The sequence below is a fragment of the Clarias gariepinus genome, chromosome 11 (assembly GCF_024256425.1).
Source record: "Clarias gariepinus isolate MV-2021 ecotype Netherlands chromosome 11, CGAR_prim_01v2, whole genome shotgun sequence".
Classification (NCBI taxonomy): Eukaryota; Metazoa; Chordata; class Actinopteri; order Siluriformes; family Clariidae; genus Clarias; species Clarias gariepinus.
Window position 1 is genome coordinate 15,913,329 of NC_071110.1, and position 6,830 is coordinate 15,920,158.

Here is a 6,830-nt window from a genome sequence, read left to right on the forward strand (position 1 = left end):
CAGCCCATGTTCAGGCCCGTCTGAAGTTTGCCAGGGACCATCTGGATGATCCAGAGGAATCATGGGAGAAAGTAGAACTTTTTGGTTTTAACTCGCCGTGTTTGGAGGAAGAAGAATGATGATTATCATCCCAATAATACCATACCTACAGTGAATCATGGGGCTAGAAGCATCATGTTCTGGAGGTGTTTTTCTGCACAGGGGACAGGACAACTGCACTGTCTTAAGGAGAGGATGAACAATGACCCAAAGCATACAGCCAGGAAAACCAAGTAAAGTGGCTCCATAAGAAGCATATTAAGGTTCTGGAGTGGCCTAGCCAGTCTCCAGAACTAAATCCAATAGAAAATATTTGGAGGGAGCTGAAACTCTTGCTCAGTAACAGCCCCGAAACCTGACAGATCTAGAGGCATCTGTATGGAGGAGTGGGCCATCCCTCCTGCAGTGTGTGCAAACCTGGTGAAGAACGTCTCGGGTTACTTTACTGTAACCCTGTTCCCTGAAAAGGCGGGAACGAGATGCTGCGTGAAAACGCTATGGGAACATCTTGTCATGTTGCCGGTTGTGAAGCATGTGTGTACCAAACACGCCAAATTTTTGGCTTTTATAACCTCGGTCAGGTGACGTCATCTGATAGGACGCACCTGCAGGTTATAAATAGGAGTGAACCGGAAACATTCCTCAGATTGATTTGTCTGAACGGACGTCCGGTCACATAGGCAGTGCGGCATTGGGACGCAGCATCTCGTTCCCGCCTTTTCAGGGAACAGGGTTACAGCAAAGTAACCTGAGACGTTCCCTTTCAAAGGCTACACTCGATGCTGCGTGAAAACGAGAGAACGAGAGTGCCAACGCCGCCGCACTGCAAGTGTCTGGACTCCAAGGTTGTGTAGCGTGTGCGCACAAGGCCGAGAAGGTCTCAGAACTATGTCTGGGTAGCTGACTCGAGGACCCGTGGGCCCGGAGTAGCATGAACATCCGAACTATAAATGTAATAAATGTGTGCGGAGAGGACAACCGTTCGTGTCACACACTTGCTGCAGGGGAATACCTCTTACTAGTGCAATAGATGAGGCGATTCCCCTGGTTGAATGAGCCCTGATTCCTAGAAGCGAAGTGAGCCCACGCGCCTCATAGGAGAGGGCAATAGCATCTCTCACGCCGCTTGCGGCTTCAAAACATGTAAAAGCTGCTCTGACTTACGCCACTGGCTAATGCGGTGGACGTAAATCTGAAGAACACATACTGGACACAGTAAGTGAAGTCTCTCCTGCTCCGAAGCTGTAAAGGCGGAGGACAGAAGGCTTCAAAACAATAGGATGCATATTGGCAAATGTGTGCGGAGAGGACCAACCCTCCGCATCACAGACTTGCTGCAAAGGAATACCTCTTGCTAGTGCAATTAATGAGGCGATTCCCCTGGTTGAATGAACCCTGATTCCTAGAGGCGAAGTGAACCCACGCACCTCATAGGAGAGGGCAATAGCATCTCTCACGCAGCTTGCGGCTTCAAAACATGTAAAAACTGCTCTGACTTACGCCACTGGCTAATGCGGTGGACGTGAATCTGAAGAGCACGTACTGGACACAGTAAGTGAAGTCTCTCCTGCTCCGAAGCTGTAAAGGCGGAGGACAAAAGGCTTCAAAACAATAGGATGCATATTGGCAAATGTGTGCGGAGAGGACCAACCCTCCACATCACAGACTTGCTGCAAAGGAATACCTCTTGCTAGTGCAATTGATGAGGCGATTCCCCTGGTTGAATGAACCCTGATTCCTAGAGGCGAAGTGAACCCACACGCCTCATAGGAGAGGGCAATAGCATCTCTCACGCAGCTTGCGGCTTCAAAACCTGTAAAAGCTGCTCTGACTTACGCCACTGGCTAATGCGGTGGACGTAAATCTGAAGAGCACGTACTGGACACAGTAAGTGATGTCTCTCCTGCTCCGAAGCTGTAAAGGCGGAGGACAGAAGGCTTCAAAACAATAGGATGCATGTTGGCAAATGTGTGCGGAGAGGACCAACCCTCCGCGTCACATACTTGCTGCAAGGGAATACCTCTTGCTAGTGCAATTGATGAGGCGATTCCCCTGGTTGAATGAGCCCTGATTCCTAGAGGCGAAGTGAGCCCACGCGCCTCATAGGAGAGGGCAATAGCTGTCCGATCCTCTTAGAGAGGTAACACCATTTAGAAAAACCATCTTAAGGGTCAGAAACCTGAGGTGCTGACTCTAGTGGTTCAACAAGGGGCACAAGCCAGAGGACAATTTTTTTCTGCAGAAACACCAGCACTGAAACAATTCGGCAGTGGACTGGGTCTACCTGCTTCGTCATGCACCAACTTTCAAATACATTCTATTTGAGGGGAGGCAGTCCTAGTACTTAGAATAGTCTTAATTACGCTGGCTGGAAGACCAGCTTGACTTAGAGTCAGAGAGTAGTAAAGGGGACATTTGCTGATCTTGCGAGGCAAAGAGGTCCACCTACGCTACATGAAATTTTCCCAGAATGTAAATCGCCCTGAGGGACAGGAATCTGGTGCGCTAGCTATTTAGCGGCGCGAGCACAGTCCGCCCTGGCGATTAATATATGAGACTGCCATAGTGTTGTCCACCCGCACTAGGACATGGTAGTCTCAACTGCTGGAGGAAGTGCTTTAGGGCCTGAAATAGAGCCATGACTTTGAGGCAATTGATGTGCCGCGCAAAAAGATGGCCTCTCCAGCTCCCTTGGGCTGGACGGTCATTTAAGACCGCACCCCAGCCCATGAGGGAAGCGTCTGTCGTTAGCATTTGCGACGACAAGACGAACTTAGAGTGGGACCCAGAGTCAGAAACCGGGGTCTGGACCACATAGGAAGGGTACGAAGCACCTGGTGCGTAGCCCTTATTTGGGATTGGCCCTAGAGTAAAATCCCCTGGTTCTTAGCCACAACTGATATGCTCTACAGCTGCCATAAGAGCTAAGATCTCTGAAAGTGATGGTCACTTTCTGGTCTAGCTTGATTTCCTTGACGGTGTTGAGAATGGATTCGACACGAGCGGGAGACAGCTGTGCCCGCTTACGCTCAAATTCCATGTGACACCCAAAAATGTTGTCCTCTAAACAGGAAAGAGCATGCTTTCATGGCATTGGATCTCAATCCTAGGAAACAAAGATTGGCTAGAACGACATGCTGATGTCGAAGCGCTAGCTACTGAGACTGGGCCAGCCAGTCATGTAATTCAATACGGATGCTCTGGAGTCGTAAGAGCCAGAACTACATCCATGTATTTTGTGTATGTGCGGGTGAAAAAGCTAGAACAAATGGAAGGACCCGTTACTGGTAAGCTTGCCCCCGAAAGCGAACCTCAGGAACCTCCTGTGTTGTGGCAATATTTCCATTGATTTATTTTTAGATAGCGGTAAAGCCCGCAAAATCTAAAAAATTGGACGCAGCCCCCCGTTCCTCTTGCACTTTCCGGTTTCATGAAAGTGGAGACCACGCCATTGAAACGCGGAGGGTGATGTGAGAACTGAATCCTGTAGTTTCTCTGTACAGTGCTTAGTGCCCAAGGAGATATACTTGGCAGTAGCTTTCACGCTGCCAGTTTCTCAGAAAGGGGCAAAGCTCAGCGGCTTGGTTAAACGGGGCGGATGTTAGATGTTCGGCATCCTGAAACACGGCAGGAAAAACCCGAAGAACTAACATTTTATTGGAGACTGGAGTTGCCCGAAACACCAGTGGTGGCGGAGCAAGAACACCAACCTCCTGGGGGTGCCAGGGAGAACACTTCATTCTTTAAAAGGAATTCTGCGTGCCTCTCCCGCTTGGGGGGCCATCCCCCACAGTCCTGGGCACATGAACCTCAGGGCTTCTTTGTGAAGACAATATGCCAGTCTGACCTCTTTTGAGGCTGATTGCGTGACGCACCCCAATCTTGCGAGGGGGTGCCCAGCTCAAAAACACCTTCCTTGTGTGTTTCATGCCTCGCAACAGTCAGACCCGGTCGAGACTGGGTGGCCGACAGTCCCGACTCTTGAGCAAGGCGGGGAAGGAATTTCCCGAAGGCTTGTTATATAACTTCGCCTCATGAACCTAGTGGCGACCGAGTTAACGACATCGCCAAGTAGGCCGGGAGGCGAGATGGGGCATCGAGGAGGAATACACGATCCTTCTCCTTAATGCCCCTGAGATTCAACCACAAGTGCCTCTCGGCGGAGACCATAGCAGCCATAAAACGGCCGATAGCACAAGCCGTCTGCTTTGTTGCACGAAGAGACAAGTCTGTGGCCCGGCGTAAATCCAATACGCCTTACCTTGCAGAGCCCCGCCAGTACTCAAGTCTCTCAGCAGGTCAGCCTGGTAGGCGTGCAAAACCGCCATGGTGTGCAATGCGCCAACCTGACCTGCTGCCTGAAAAGCTTTTCCCTCCAGGGAAGATAAAAAGTCTACACAGCTTGAAAGGAAGTATTAGCTTTTCAGGAAGGATGATGTCCCAGAAGAGAGATAGCCTGAAAGCGTCTCTTCTATCTGGGTGTCATCATATAACTCCGCGTTTCTACCTCAATTATATTTAAATAAATAAATAAGTTGATGGCAGGAAAACACGGGATGAATACAGCTTACTCCATGAAAGGGTTAACTCATATGGAGATTGCTAAGAAAAGGGGAGAGAGCTTCGTTGAGGCTCCGCCCCCGGCCACCCGACAGAACCTGCCGTCTATGTTTTTATTTTTATTATATTTAAGTGCTTAGAAGCTATTACCATCTCCGCGGAAGCAAGAGAGGATGTTTATCCTTGCCCATTCCCAAGAAGCGCAGCGCGCGCTTGAGAGCGGACAGAGGGATTTCCTGATCCGATGAGAACGCGAAAGAAAGGAGTTTTTAAGTCCGTCTCTCACTGCTCTGCCGGATGCACAAATTTAAGCCTCAGGAATGCGCGGCGGCTCGGAATGCGAGGCGCGCGCGTAGCACTTAATCGAAGCAGTAAAGTGTAGAGATCGCCCTCCGATATGGATTATACACACGGAGGGACATCTCGTTTAAACTCATTATCGGTGAGTTAAACACTTATTTTGCTGGTTAGACACACACGCTCACAACTAGGTGAAGACAAGAATCTGAGGAATGTTTCCGGTTCACTCCTATTTATAACCTGCAGGTGCGTCCTATCAGATGACGTCACCTGACCGAGGTTATAAAAGCCAAAAATTTGGCGTGTTTGGTACACACATGCTTCACAACCGGCAACATGACAAGATGTTCCCATAGCGTTTTCACGCAGCATCGAGTGTAGCCTTTGAAAGGGAACAACAGGAACAGTTTGACCTCTGTTAACAAAGGCTTCTGTACCAAATATTAATATTTTTTGACTCAAGTAATCAAATACTTATTTGACGCAGGGAGGACTAGCAATTAAATGGTCCCCAGAGTTGCCACCTTAGTTTACATTCCGTTTAATCCTCTCCAAAATTGTCACAATCAATTTACTGTACATATTATTGCCATTGAATACAAGTCTGCATTCTCAATGTTAAGCTGGTTATTGGTAAGCTTCTTAGTTTGTTGTGTACTATTCAATTTCAATTTAGTTAACTATATAAAATAATAATTTAATTACATATAAACATTTTATTATAATTTGTTGTAAAGGATGTTTATTAAGTGGTCCATTATATACATTATATTGTTACAGTGTAAAGACCTTGAAATGGTTAATCCATTAAAAAAACTGTTCTCTTATTTCTTTGGTTCTTATTCCATATATAATCGGATTAAAACAGCTTGGAAAAAGCAAGTACATTGTACTCAGGAAGACACGACTAGAAGGAGAGAAATTGTTTCTTATTCTATACGACATAAAGGCAATTAAAGCAAAACTGTCATGACAATTATATGAGTAATACAGGTATTAAAAGCCTTTAAGCAAGTTTTACCAGCTCTCAGGACAGAAGAAAGTATCACTATGTATGATATTGTAACAAAAATAAAATCAGCAGTAATTGTGAGAAAAATACCTAAAAGCCCTAATATATTGTTAACGGTTGTATCTCCACATGCCAGCTGAACCAATGCCATGTGTTTTTTTTTTTTTTGTGGCACAAAAATTTAATTTTCCAGCCCAAAAAACCATTGTGGTAATCAAGAACACTATCTGATAACTGGAAAAATAATGAATTTTTGAAAGTTGGTCATTGTCATGTATTTCTGGTAATAAAAAGGTTTGCATATAGCAAAAAAACGATCCAGAGCCATCCAAACCAGTATCGTAGAATGAAATGTGGCAACACAATGAATAAAAAACATTTGCACCAAACAGCCAACAAGTGAAATTTCTTTCCAGTTAAATAAGAAACTTAACAGCATATTTGGTATATAAAAAAGTGGTAAAGAAAGGTCCACAACCGCCATAAGACCAATTAGAATACACATAGGAGAGTGAAGAGCTCTTTGAGATACAATTAAGTATATGAGGGTAAGGTTCACAGTAGAAGAAAATGTAAACATAAGAAAATAGGGAATGGTTAGAATAGGCTTCCATTCTCCCAAATCATGAAAACCAGTAAGTCTAAATGTTGTGAATGAAATATTTTGTACAGGATCCAACATCATCTCAAAATTTATTGAAGACTTCTGATGTGCCACGGTATATATGTAATGTTATGAACAATCTGTGGTAGTTAGAATCTTTTATATTATTTTTATGTAGAATTTATTTTCTATTCATAAATGTAAATTCCAATAAAATGATTGTCAACATTTTGAATCTTTGAACATTGTACCATTTTTTTTATATATCTAACATCTTGCAACCTGCACAGTTTCTTTAGGGAATTATCATTATAT

The 6,830-nt window shown here is 45.3% G+C and overlaps 1 pseudogene; it reads right to left on the reverse strand.

The window, feature by feature from the left end:
• Window positions 1-5,706: 5,706 nt before the first annotated feature.
• Window positions 5,707-6,593, reverse strand: LOC128532787 (olfactory receptor 52K2-like; annotated as a pseudogene).
• Window positions 6,594-6,830: the final 237 nt, after the last annotated feature.